The sequence below is a fragment of the Trachemys scripta genome, chromosome 1, assembly GCF_013100865.1.
Source record: "Trachemys scripta elegans isolate TJP31775 chromosome 1, CAS_Tse_1.0, whole genome shotgun sequence".
NCBI lineage: Eukaryota > Metazoa > Chordata > Testudines > Emydidae > Trachemys > Trachemys scripta.
This window is the reverse complement of record NC_048298.1, coordinates 130,864,213-130,878,729: the sequence shown is the minus strand read 5'-3', so window position 1 is coordinate 130,878,729 and position 14,517 is coordinate 130,864,213. Positions and strand designations below refer to the sequence as shown.

The 14,517-nt window shown below is 43.9% G+C and overlaps 1 protein-coding gene across 2 annotated transcripts in view; it reads left to right on the top strand.

Moving 5' to 3' along the window:
- The window catches only part of PRMT8 (protein arginine methyltransferase 8), a 102,545-nt gene that overhangs the window by 31,467 nt on the left and 56,561 nt on the right, over positions 1–14,517 (top strand). The window contains exon 1 of one of the 2 annotated variants that reach the window (XM_034785224.1): positions 1,611–1,964. The exons of the other annotated variant lie outside the window; for it this stretch is intronic. The gene's annotated coding sequence lies outside the window, so the exon portion shown is untranslated. Of the gene's footprint in view, positions 1–1,610; positions 1,965–14,517 lie in introns of those variants that run through there. 2 annotated transcript variants of the gene reach the window in all.

The following is a 14,517-nucleotide window of genomic DNA, read 5'->3' as shown; positions in this document are numbered from 1 at the left end:
AGTCCTAAAGCTAGATACAGGCCTACAGGGAATAAATGCGTCCTAGGTCCTACAGCTATCACTCTGAGATGTCTGAATCTCAATGGCATGGGAAGAGTGTGGCTGGGGTATCAGATGCAAAATGACTTTCAGAGGTCAATGCATAAAAGCCTTGCTAAGTGCCTGGAAGATTGTATCCACAAATCACATTAAAAATGAAGCAGATTGTCGGGCTCCCCTTTCACAAATAGAACGATCACAGACGGGGGCAAATGTACAAGACACAGGGAGCTCAGTACTCTCAGAAGCATCACAACAGCTCAGCCGATGAAGCAACCTCCTCTGGAAAAACGTACATCCCATAGCTCAACCTAGCCAGAAATCCCTAGGGCACTCGTTGCCATTTCCTCCACGGAGCAGTGTAGGAACAAACTGAAAATATTTTCTTTGTAGTTTTCAAATGCAAGGAAGAATTGTTTTATCTAAGTAGCTCTTGCCTGCAGGTAAAGTATTTAACAGCTCCTGGGCACACAGTTACAGCCTGGCTGACCCTCCTTAGCATAAACTCACTGAGTTCTCCTTAGATGGAGGCTTCTGTACATCTGGTTTGGGAACCTCGCTGTTTTATGGCTCTGTACATAGTGGTCATTTAGTTAGGGTCACCCCAATGTGATTTTCATAACAGAATTCCATTGTTCGTAGTAGTGCTGGATTCACTCAGTACTAAGAGACAATGTGGTCTGCTGTAGGGCTCTTACTCTGGGCTTTAAGGAGACAAACGTGTCTGTGGCAATCTTTCTGTACAGCTTATCAATTCTGCTTGATATTATGGAGTTACTATGAAATGTCTGTTAGGGGTTTTCCCTTCACCCCTTCCCCTGGTTCTTGTCACGCAGACAGACAGCAGAAGACTGGAAGTCTGAAGTGCAGGCAATGCGATGTTTATTGGGGTTAGTTGCAAGCAAGCATATCCAAAGCTCTGACACCACAGAGCCTTTTTCACAGTGTTCCTGTTTCCACCTCCTTTTTAGCAGGCCCAAATATACCTGCAGTGCACACCCCTGGTCCCAACCCTTACAATTTATGGTCATGTTCCGTTTTGGGGGGTTGTGAGTCTGGGGGCTTCGTACCACCTCTTTTGTATCCCATGGGAGGGGTAAGGAGTGAGGTTGTGCTATGATCAATGACAGGCATTTCTTTGGCCTTTTAGTGTTTCTTATACCTTCCCCCCCTCCCATCTTTCCCCTCCTGACTGGTTGCTTGACCTTGTCTTGAAATAGGAGTTGAGGCAGTCTTCAAATGTACACTCGTATATTATACTCCCACCATACCCAGTAACACTTTAGCTCTATTCCTTATCTTTTCTCATTGTACTAAAAGCCCCATCTGGGTGTGGGAAATGCAACACACAATGTCGTTGTTCTTTGTTCGTATATATTAGTAAGGATATAAGTGTATCAAAAATCAAACCCAAAATTCTATCTCAGGCTGACAAACAGGTCTATAGACTAACAATGTGGTTATGAAAATCTGCTGCATCATGAATACCTCTCGGTATGTCTGTCCTCCATCGGCTAGTATGGTTGTGTCACCTTTTCCTAGAACTGATACTATGGGAAGGTTGTTAACTTTAAACAACCATGCTTTGACCAACAACAGTCACTCTAAAGATTTGCTGCATCCTTGGAAAACCAGTTTTATCTTTCTGTGTATGTGTGGGGGAAGGTATGAGCAGTGGAAATTTACCAGGAACAGAACAAAAGATGCCAGGTGTCCAGGCAGAAGTTTAAATAAGGAAACACACAGGAACAGAAGGGGCCAGACAGGAAGAGGAAGCATTCGGCAGGAGAAAGCAAAGTCACAGAAACTGGGGAAGGAGACTCCATGAAGGAGAAGCCACCTAGCATGTAGCAGCCTGCATCAAGCAGGGAAACCCTGACTGCTTTCCTGGACACAGGTGACTCCCAGAGACTCCCAAGAGAAAGGTGAGCTAGTGAGGAGCACTGCATTTAGCATATTGGTTAGATTCCATATGATCTGTATGCATATGTGCTTTAGATGATTAAGTGAAAGGGCAATAATGTGTTAGACTTGTGCAGAGTGTCTTTATTAAATGCTTCATAACTACTGTGTGCCTCCAGAGAGAGCTAAAAGGTAAACCTGAAGCATCACACTTTTAGGGTGGAGTTCTGGGAGTGGGTGTGTTTAAGCAATGGGAAAGTCTGAATGTCATCATTGTGCTCAGGGTCTGGGCAGCTGGTCAGCAGGTTCCAACTCTCAGAATATAAATTCTGTACCCTGAGAGTGTGCCTAGGGACCCCAAGATTGGGTCAGTGGCTGGACTTCATTCAGCCTCCAGAGGTTTAAAACACTGCAGGCTTAGATTCCCTTCACAGCAGCCTGGTGGGTGCCTGGAAGGGGGCACCCGATCAGATCTGTGACAATGTCTAATCTGGGTTTTGCAATATATTTCGTCTATGGCCCATTAACTTTTAGTTCTTATAAGAAATATAATGAAACCCCAGCTCTGCATCCCTTACTCATGCACATTTTCCTTGCTTATTCAGTAATAACATTAAAATAAATGAGACTATTTGAATAAGTAAAGACTACCCTTGAGTAAGGGTCATAGAACTGGGCCCTTGATATTGTGTTTGCCATCAAGACAGCTGATACCAAATTGGTCCCTTTGTTGTCTGAGCATAAGCCAAGGAGTGAATGTGAGTCTGACCTCTCCTCTTACTCCAAGGGGTTCTCCTTCAGGTCAGAATTGAGGTACTCTGGTGGGGTGGGATGGTACTGCTTGTGCCATACCTGTTCAATGGATAAACTGAGGACTTTATCCTCCTGGGCTATCAGGCTGACATCTTTCATGAGCAGTACAATTTATTTGAAAATGAAAAAAAAATAGAAAGGTGATTGACAAGAATAAAAGTATTACGAGAAATGGAATGATATTGTTGCCTGTATTGGATTAAGCAATGAATAATATGAAGGAAGAGCTCCTCAGCTCTGGAATTCATTTCCCACTACTTTCCACTATTGCCTGGTCTGCCACAGCCTAGGCTCCCACTCAGCAAAGCGTTTAGGTTAAGCACATGCTTAAATCCCACTGAAGTCAATGGAATGTAAGCACGTTTAACACTAAAACATGTGCTCAAATGCTTTGCTGAATCAGGCCTTAGTGATTTTTCGTTTGTATTTTTAAATTTGTAAGAACAGCTAGGGTTTGCAATGGGCCCCTAAGTTATAAATCAAAATGAAGTGGGATGAACTGGTTAAAAATAAATATAAGAGTATAGTATGTGTATTTACCCGTCCTTCACTGTCTCAGCTTCTACTGTAGTCTTTCATCTTCTGCATGTGATGCCTTCTCTTTGAGAGTTTGATCTATCTGCTATTAAAGTGAATGGAAAGACTTCCACTGACTTTGACTGGCACTGGATCAGACCCTTACTGCTTATGTAAGAAAACAATTTGTACTGCCAAACTATTCTGCTTATCTTTTACTAATAATTAGTAAGTAGTTACTTTAAATATTAGATCCTGATTTTCATTTACACTAAGGCCATTTTACATCACTCTGGTAGTGCAAAGGGGCCTTAAAGTAAATGTAAATGTGCTTTATTACCAATTTAAGGCACCTTAATCCTGTCAGGTAAAGCGGCCTTAGCATAAATAAGAGGCAAGTCCTTAGTGTTTCCCTTCCCACCCTTTCTCTGTCTCATCTATTTCGAGGGTAAGCTTTTCAGAACAGGGCTTATCTCTTACTATATGTTTGTACAGTACCTAAAACAATGGGGCCTTGATCTTAGCTGGCACCTCAGGACATCATCAGCAATGATAGTAGTCATGAATAAGAAAGCTATTAAGCCAGATCTAAATTAATATTTGAATCCCTCTGTTAAATTTCTCTGAGTCCGTTTTTCATATGTAGCCTCGTAACCTTTTATACCGCACAGTTCAGCATTGTTCCTCACTGTGTTCAACTGTGGTGTCAGTACAGATGCTAATGACCTCTGCTGCCGCTTCTGCAGCCATGTGTGCTGGGTGAGGTGAGGCGCTGTAAGGAAATTTCACATGTGAAAGTCTCCCTTCACCTGAAGGGGAATAAAACGTGTCAGTCCCATTAATGTCTGTACTTGCTAGACTCCATAGAACAGCAACTTGTCATCTCTGGCTTGTTGTGTTTTACAAGGTGAAAACAAATGCTAATACAACTAGAAAGCTTTTTATCTTTGTGTTATGATTCTGGAATGACCTCATCCTTAAGTCTCATTTTCCTTCAGAAAGAGCTGAATTCCCTGCCTGAGTGGCTTCCCAAGCCCTACACCCAACTGTGACCTGTTAGCTTAAATGGGAGTCATGTGCCTGAAGCCCCGAGCACTGAATTATCTGGGTTATTCATGCAGCTATAGCCCAAAATGACAAAAGACTTCAGCTGTCTCTAGTTCAGAGGGCTCCCAAACTTTGCAGGCAACTGTATAACTTACCAGGGCAAGACCTTGGTGGTACAAGTCATTTCCTGCTAACTACCTGTGTATATAAGCTTAACCCTTGGTGGAGTCTGGGCTGCTCTGTCTAATTGTGAAATGGGTTTGGGGCAGCCCAAGCTCCCTTTATACTTTAGCAAACACTCCAGTGAATGGCAAGGGGACAGCAGCAGGGTACCAAGCGCTGGCACACAGGTTCAGTAGTAAGCCAGCCTAGATGCCGGCACAGAGGAGTGGGTGGAGCCTCCTGTGTACTTTTTACTCTCCTCTGCAGGCTACCTGCATTGTGGCCGCCGGGGCAGCCAATGGGGGGCTGTCTTGGGCACATGGATGGGAAGCGGCAAGGCAGAAGCAGAAGGGTCAGAGGATTGGCTCCTACTTGCTGAACTGGCGCAGAAGTACGATGCGTCAGGAAGACAGCTGGAGATACTTAATTCCTCCTGGAGAAAGGGGAAACAGGGACTGGATCATGACTGAATCACAATTTAGTCGCTGCTCTGCTCCTGGGGAAGCACAATTACACATTCCTTCCTACCTAAGTTGACTGCTAGGTGCCAATCCAGCCCCAAGGGAAAGGGGGCAACTGAGGGCATCAGTCACAAAACACATGAAGTGTCAGGATTAATAGCCATACCAGTGGCTGCAATCAACTTGTCTAAAGGCCTTAGGGCCAAATCCAGCTCCCTCCGTATTAGTCATTAAGGTGTCTGGGTGCTGTGAAAGCACTGGTGTGCTGCTGCCCTGGAGCAAAGAGGGCCATACTGCAGTCGAGTTCTTCAGTGCTTCCTCCCAATTCTGCATGCTCTGGGACTCAAAGGGGCAGGCAGGAGTGGGGCTGGGGGGCTAGTGGATCAACTTCTAACAAGTGCCCCCAACAAAGCAGGAGTAAGGCAATGAAAATGGACTACTGCAGCAGCCACTGAAAAGTAGCTTTGCTGATGCTGAGACCACCCTGGCTTAACCAGGAGATCTTCAATGATCTAAAAATCAAAGAAGAGTCCTACAAAAAGTGGAAACTAGGTCAAATTACAAAGGATGAATATAAACAAATAACACAGGTATGTAGGGACAAAATTAGAAAGGCCAAGGCACAAAACGAGATCAAACTAGCCAGCGACATAAAGGGTAACAAGAAAACATTCTACAAATACATTAGAAGCAAGAGGAAGACCAAGGACAGGATGGACCCATTACTCAATGAGGGGGGGAAAGTAATAACAGAAAAGGTGGAAATGGCAGAGGTGCTTAATGACTTCTTTGTTTCGGTTTTTACCAAGAAGGTTGGTGGTGATTGGACGTCTAATGTAGTGAATGCCAGTGAAAATGAGGTGGATAAGAAGAGGCTAAAATAGGGAAAGAACAAGTTAAAAATTAATTAGACAAGTTAGATGTCTTCAAGTCACCAAGGCCTGATGAAATGCATCCTAGAATACTCAAGGAGCTGACTGAAGAGATATCTGAGCCATTAGTGATTATCTCTGAGAAGTCATGAAAGACAGGAGAGATTCCAGAAGACTGGAAAATGGCAAATATAGTGACCCTCTATAAAAAGAGAAATAAGAACAACCCAGGAAATTACAGACCAGTCAGCTTAACTTCTGAACCTGGAAAGATAATGGAGCAAATAATTAAGCAATCAATTTGCAAACATCTAGAAGGTAATAAGGTGATAAGTAATGGTCAGCATGGATTTCTCAAAAACAAATTGTGTCAAACCAGCCTGATAGCTTTCTTGGACAGGGTTACGAAACTTTTGGATGGGGGGAAGCGGTAGACGTGATATATCTAGACTTTAGTAAAGCTTTTGATACTGTCTTGCATGACCTTGTCATAAACAAACTAGGGAAATGCAACCTAGATGGAGCTACTATAAGGTGGGAGCAAAACTGATTGGAAAACCATTCCCAGAAAGTAGTTATCAGTGGTTCACAGTCAGGCTGGAAGGGTATAACGAGCGGGGTCCCACAGGGATTAGTTCTGGGTCCAGTTCTCAATATCTTCATCAATGATTTAGATAATGGCATACAGAGTACACTTATAAAATTTGCGGACGATACCAAGCTGGGTGGGGTTGCAAGTGCTTTGGACGATAGGATTAAAATTCAAAATGCCCTAGACAAACTGGAGAAATGGTCTGAAGTAAACAGGATGAAATTCAATAATGACAAATGCAAAGTACTCCATTTAGGAAGGAACAATCAGTTGCACACATACAAAATGGGAAATGACTGCCTAGGAAGGAGTACTGTAGAAAAGGATCTGGGGGTCATAGTGGACCACAAGCTAAATCTGAGTCAACAGTGTAACGCTGTTGCAAAAAAAGTGAACATAATTCTGGGATGTATTAGCACGAGTGTTGTAAGCAAGACACGAGAAGTAATTCTTTTGCTCTACTCTGCGCTGATTAGGCCTCAACTGGAGTATTGTGTCTAGTTCTGGGCACCACATTTCAGGAACGATGCAGACAAATTGGAGAGAGTCCAGAGAAAAGCAACAAAATTGATTCAAGGTCTAGAAAACATGACCTATGAGGGAAGATTGAAAAAATTGGGTTTGTTTAGTCTGGAAAAGAGAAGACTGAGAGGGGACATGATAACAGTTTTTAAGTATGTAAAAGGTTGTTATAAGGAGGAAGAAGAAAAATTGTTTTTCTTAACCTCTGAGGATAGGACAAGAAGCAATGGGCTTAAATTGCAGCAAGGGATGTTTAGGTTGGACATTAGGAAAAACTTCCTGTTATGGTGGTTAAGCACTGGAATAAATTGCCTAGGGAGGTTGTGGAATCTCCATCATTGGAGATTTTTAAGAGCAGGTTAGACAAACACCTGTCAGGAATAGTCTAGATAATTAGTCCTGCCATGAGTGCAGAGGACTGAACTAGATGACCTCTTAAGGTTCCTTCCAGTTCTATGATTCTATGATCCGTGGGCTGAGGGAGGGAAGACTAATTCCCACGGTTCAAAACACCACGCTGGTCCGAGAGTATCACACCTCCATAAGCCCTTTGCCATGCCTGGCTACATGAGTTTGGAGCTGTGGGGTGGATTTGATCCCTATATAGTATGGGATAACATGGTGTAATTGCTGGGTGGTATACGAGCACTTGCCCTTGAAAGATCAGCAGGAACCAGGCCAGATGGGACATTAAAAAGTCAATATCTGTGCAAGTAATATACATTTAACGCTAACAATGGTCTGTACCAGATTTAGAGGTGACTCTGCAGTGAATGCCTGGGAATGCAATTGATATGGTTTATTTTTAGACTCCCTGAGACCGTGACCAACATTCTAAAAATCAGCTGGAACACCTGATGCATTTTAATAAAGCAGAGACATTCTTCCCCTTATGCTGGTCTCTGAAACCCAAATGTGAACTAAAATTATGTTAAACTTGGAGATGCTCTTTATTTCCCAGAGGCTGTAGCCTAGATTCACGAGGAAAACTGGGCTATCGTCTTTCCTTCTTTCTCACTTTCTAAGGACAGGCAAAAACATATAAATAAAATACCCCAACCTAACTCTAACCTCTCCTCTCAAATCAAGATGAACTCTAATACCCTGTCAGAGGTCCAGGCCGTTTGCCCCCTAACATTTTTGCCTTGATTACTTCTGTACTACCTGATCTGGATGAAATGCCATAAAACAGGCCATTCTGGGATTTCTGGCCCTGTCAAAACCCCTTAGCACCAGGTGTTTCAGGGGGAAGTCTATTAATGCAAAATGCACACAGCAGGGCTTGCCTGGTGGTTCACTGTCGCCGCCTCACATTTTCGGGAAGGGATCAAAGGAGAATGGAAGTTGTTCCCTGGATGATTGATCAATTTATCTAGATACTTATATGACCCTCATCACTGGAATCTCTCCGTTTCTCATAAATTAATTAAAAAGAATGGCAATCGCACCAAACTCTGCCCTCCCTTGCCTGAAGGAGAAACTCGAAAGGTGGGAGGTTTCTGTTTTTTTTTTTTTTTTTTGCAGCAGGGTTAAGAGCAGAGCAGCCTTAAGAAGGGGATAGCACTGTGAGAATGGAAGAGGGGGCTAAGAGGTGTATCGTCATGTTGCACATCACCATAACCCTGTCTGAGACCAGGAGGCACAGCCTGTCGCAGCCTCTGCCATCTTGCAGAAAATGTGTGTGGGGTGGTGGTGGCTGTGCAATTAGTGTTAATAGCTTCTTAGTATAAATATGGAGCTCCCTGGGCCTCCTTTTTAACGAAGGCAGACAGTAGTTCGCTTCAGTTGCCATACATAGAGTTGCCAGTGTCCAGTTTTTGACCGGAACACCCGGTCAAAAAGGGACCCTAGTGGCTCCAGTCACCACTGCTGACTGGGCTGTTAAAAGTCTGATTGGCGGTGCTGCCAGTTCAGCAGGGCTGGCAGGCTCACTACCCGGGCAGCCCGGCTCCGTGTGGCTCCTGGAAGTGGCCGGCACCTCCTGCTCTTAGGTGGAGGGATGGCCATGGGAGCTCTGCACTCTGCCTCCGCCCTGAGCACCGACTCCGCAGCTCCCATTGGCTGGGAACTGTGGCCTATGGGAGCTGTGGTGGTGGCATCTGTTGGCGGGGGCAGTGCATAGAGCCACCTGGCCACCCCTGAGCCTAGCGTCCGCAGGGACATACCGGCCATTTCCAGGGGCCATCTGAGGTAAGCTCCACTCACAGTCTGCACCCCATATCCTCTCTCGTACCCCAACCCCCTGCCCCAGCCCTGAGCCTCTTTCTGCACCCAAACTCTGTTTTGGAGCCCTCACCCTGCACCCCCCCTCCTGCATCCCAACCCCTTGCCCCATCCCAGAGCCCCCTCCCACATCCTGAACTCATTTCAGACCCCACTCAGGAGCCCGCAACCCCAGCCCAGAGCCCATACCCCCTTCCACACCCCAAACCCCTGCCCCAGCCCGGAGTCCCCTCCCACACTGAACACCTCAGCCCCAGCCTGGAGTCCCCTCTTGCATCCCCAAACCCCATTCCTGCACCCCACACTCCTGCCCCAGCCTGGTGAAAATCAGCAAGTGAGCGAGGGTGGGAGAGAGCAAGCGACAGAAGAGGGGGAATGGAGTGAGCGGGGGGTGGGGCTTCAGGAAAGGGGCCAGGCAGGGCTGGGGCCTCAGGGCAGGGCACAGGTGTTTGGTTTTCTGAGATTAAAAAGTTGCCATCCCTAGCCATACACCTCTAGCCCCAAGGCATTTCTCCAGAAAAAACACAACATGTGTTTTGGTACAGTGAAAATGCCAGTCCTGCTTGTGGGTGAATATTCTAGCACTGGAAACCATGTGCTCATTGCAAGGCTGTCAAGCAACCAGGCAGTTAGCTCCCATCTACAAAATATCCCCAGTTCTCCAGTGTCCACTTCTTAGCAAGCCAAGTTTATTTGCAGCGCTCTGGTTTGTTAACATGGCTGTGCCTGTAAAAACCTATTTACCACCTCCCACCCTCCACCTCACTCTTTTATAGGCAGGAGGCTACATGCTACTAAAAGGGATGGGTGGTGTTTCCAAATCAGGAAAGCCCAGGTACACTGATTGACACATATATATAGCCTCCATTCCTGAGCAAACTGGAGCATTGAAACAAAGCATCATAGTATCCAGCACTACACAAATGTAACTGGACTCCTTCACAACTTTTATAACACACATTTATTTCATTCTCCTTCTCTCTGTATTCAGACCCCTGCATCATGTGATCATCAGAAAGTAAGAAATCCATATGCTGCATATTATGTGTGTGCTGCATATTGTGTGTGCGTGTATACACACCCACACCCACAGTGGTTGTCAGAGATTAATTTCAGGATTACTGACTCCTACAACTCAGGCCTCTGTATTTGAGTTTAAGAATAAATTCTGATAGCTATCAGTCATACTTAGGATTTCATACTGTCCACTAGAGGTCGACATAGAGAGCCTGCGTCCGCTGAATTGAACAATGGAAAAACGCCATATGAACTCAATGGGAGCAGAACTGGGACCTTAACCAGCCCATTACATACTCCCCACAGTCAGGCAAAGCTCATCCCCAATGAGGTTCACAGGGCTTCAAATCTAACAGATTGGCATCAGTTTCTAATTAATCCACTTCCTGCAGCATAAGACAGACATTGTAGTCAGAAAGGATAGAAGTCAAAGCTAGAACTGGATGAATGCAAGAAAAAAATGGTGACTATTGGGTTGAATTCAACCTACCTGTGATGGCTGGCGCTTGTTGGAAGCATCGCATAGTGGTTGAGGGTGAGTTCCTTCTTAGTAAGGAGGAGGGCTGATTGGGGATCCCGGGCCCTCCCACTCCACCAGGCTCTAGCCGAGGGCAGGTTACTGAAGGTGGCACTCAGGAGCACCTTAAAGCTGCCATCCCTGGGCTCCTTCCTACCACCAACTCCATTGTCCAAGTTTTGCAGTCTGTAGCATAAAGGTAATAGAAAAAGGTACTAACTTTATGTTCAATCTGTCTGGGCCCAGCAGGTAGGCCCCTCTTTTCAAAGATAAGCTTCTGCAGCATCCCTACTCAGGAGGTCCCAGGGCAGGTCCTTCTCCCTGCCTTGTCAGCCCCTTTTTGAGCTACCTGGCTTCCCTTTTAAACTCCACCTCCAGCTGGAGCCTGCTCTGTGAGTGTGGCTTGGTGGGGGTCATCTGAGCCCAGAGTTGCTCTTTGACCCCTTCAGTTCTAGTGCATGGTTTATACACACTGTCACATCACCAATTTGCTTTGCTGGTATTTGCAACTCCTTTTACTCATGAATGTTCAGGTGAGGACGTTTGTATTTGGAAAACCATTCACTGAAAGCAAAAGGGAGACAAACATATTTGTGCACATATTTATACTGGATTTTGAAATCTCTCTGATTACCTTGGTAGAAATGGCCATTCCAGACAAATGATCCATCTATTCCAGTATCCTGTCTCTGACTGTGGCCAATAACAGATGCTTCAGAGGAAGGTGCATTAAAAAAAATCCCACAATGGATAGTGATAGAATAGCCTGCTATACAGGGGAAATTTCTTCTATATACCAAACAGTTAAGGATTGATTATGCTCTACAATGCGAGTTTTATATCCTTTATAATTTTTATCCCATGTGGAGTTTTTATTCATATAACTGTCTAACATTTTCCTTAAACCTATTAAGCATTCGGCATTGACATTATTATTATTTATTTGTATTACCACAGTGCCTAGAGACCCTACTCATGGAGAAAGACCCTGTTGTGCTAAGTGCCGTGCAAACACAGAACAAAAAGACAGTCCCTTCCCCAAAGAGATAACAATCTAAGTATAAGGCAAGAGACAACAGATTGATACAGATGGATGGGGCTGTAGAAGGGAAAAAATGAGACAATGCATTGCTATCAGCCTAGCCATTGTCAAGTCTTATGTAGTTATCATGGCAAAGGAGAGTTTTGAGGAGAGAAAATAATACAGCAGGGCACAGATTATCCAACAAGTTCTTGAATGCTTGGAGAAAACTTTTTATTGCAGAAGATGGAGAAAGCGACTAGGGGAGAGGCCTTTCTAGATTTGATTCTAACAAATAGGGAGGAACTGGCTGAGAATTTGAAGGTGTAAAGCAGCTTGTGTGAAAGTGATCCTGAAATGATGGGGTTCATGATTCTCAGGAATGGCAGAAGGGAAAACAACAGAATAAAGACAATGGACAAGAAGGCAGACTCTAGCAAAGTCAGAGAATTGGTAGGTAATATTCGATAGGAAGTAAGTCTAAGAGAAAAAAAGAGTTCAGGAGAGCGGGCAGTTTCTTAAAGAGATCTTATTAAGGGCACAAGAGCAAACTATCCCAATGCATAGGAAAGATAGGAAGTATGGCAAAAGACCACCTTGGCTTAATCAGGAGATCTTGGATGACACGAAGCTCAAAAAAGAGTCCTAAAAATGGTGGAAAGTAGGTCAAATGACGAAGGATGAATACATTAAAAAAAAAAAACACAAACAGAAGCATGTTGGGACAAAATTAGAAAGGCCAAGGCACAAATGAGATTAAACCAGCTAGGGACATAAAGGGTAACAAGAAAACATTTTACAAATACAATAGAAGCAAGAGGAAGACCAAGGACAGAGTAGGTCCAGCAGTCAATGAGGAGGGAAAGAAAATAACAGAAAATGTAGCAATGGCTGAAGTGTTAAACACCTCTTTTGTTTCAGCTGTCACTAAAAAGATTAGTAGTGATTGGACAACCAACATAGTGAACATCAGTGTAAATGGGGCAGGACCTGAGGCTAAAAGAATTAAGAGTTAAGAATTACTTAGACAAGTTAGATGTCTTCAACTGACAGCTGACATCCTAGAATACTTAAGGCACTGGCAGTCGAGATCTCTGAGCCATTAGCAATTATCTTTGGGAACTCATGGAGGATTGGAGAAAGCCAGAGCACTGGAAAAGGGCAAATATAATACTTAGCTATAAAAAGGGGACTAAAAACAACACAGGGGATTACAGACCAGTCAGCTTAACTTTGATACTTGGAAAGATTATTTGTTCCATTATCAATTTGTAAGCACCTAGAAGATAAGGTGATATGTAAGTTTGCATGGATTTGTCAATAACAAATCATGTCAAACCAAACTAATATCCTTCTTTGACAGGGTAACAAACCTCATGGCTAGCGGAGAGGCAGTCAATGTGATATATCTCAGCTGTAGTAAGGCTTTTGATACTGTCTCGTGAAAGTTATAATGAAATGAAATAATAATAATAATAATGAAAGTTTAATTTCCAGGGAGAGGCTCTTTATATCCTCTCCATCCCTTGTGCAAATGTGTAGGGGTTGGACAGTGGACATAATCTGACCTGTGGTCTCCACTATGCTCAGGTTTCCTGATCACTCTTCTTCTGGAAGTATTGATCATAACATCTGAGGAAGAATCAATCCTCATTTGTTCTTGATGATCTGGACAGTTTTGCAAAGGAGTTTGTACGCTAGTCCTGTCTCTAGTTCCTGTGTAGTAAAGGTGGAAGGTGCATGACTTGACAGTGTAGAACCTACAAATCTTGCACAATAGTAGGCACTGCCCATCCCTTCTCAGTCTAATTTTAGCCCCCATTAAGTCCCAGTATGTCAGACATGCCCTGATCAAATTGAAATTTATATGCATCTTTTGCTTTGGCTTGTCTGGGATTTTGCCACATAGGGTGGAATTGGTGTCCCCAGCTGTCTGCCCAGATTCAGCTGTGCTGGGCCTGGGCCATACTTGGTGGCATTTATATTCTATAACTGAGGAAAACTAAAAATTGATCCTCTTGTTTCAGAGCATGCTTTACAGTTTGCAGAGCTCTCTCAGGCTCACCATTAGCTTGGGGATAATGTGATATGGTTACAATGCAGTCAAAGTTACAGTTTTTCATAAAGGACATGACTGCTTTTTGACAAATTGTGGATTGCTGTCCATAACAAATTCATCTGATGTTGTGCAAACCTACTCTCCAGGCAGTTTGGCACTCAAGCTAAAAAAGTCAGGTAAATGTGTGACTTAAGTGTAGTAAGTAGTAAGCTACATCCAAGCACCTGTAATTCACAGCTGTGTACCCCAACTATTCTACCGGGTCGGTTTGACTCCTGAGAAATTGTTAACATTGCCTAACATTGGGTAGATCTGCATTTTTCACAAAACTTACATAAACATATGGAGCCAGAACTCCAATTGGGGTAAACTGGAATAATTAGTGGATTTACAGCTGAGGGTCAGGCCCTTTAGTCCTAGATTTGAGAACAGAAAAACCAAGGCTACAAATTAAACGCAGTAAGAAGAATCGAACAGAGAAAAGACAAGAAACACTTGGGCCAAGATTTTCAAGGCCCTGTTTTTTTAAAAATCAATGAAACTTTGCCAAATAGGTGGTACATTTAAATAATCACATCCAAGGAATATTGTCTGTCTGTCTAGATTAGATTCCATATCTATAATCTACGTAGATTTTCAAACCACACCTTACTGTAGTACCTGAGCACTTCAAATACTGAAATAAATCCCTGACACAAAAAATTCAGTGTGTATAGACAATGGCTGAGGTACTCTGCTCAGGCCAAGGAGCACT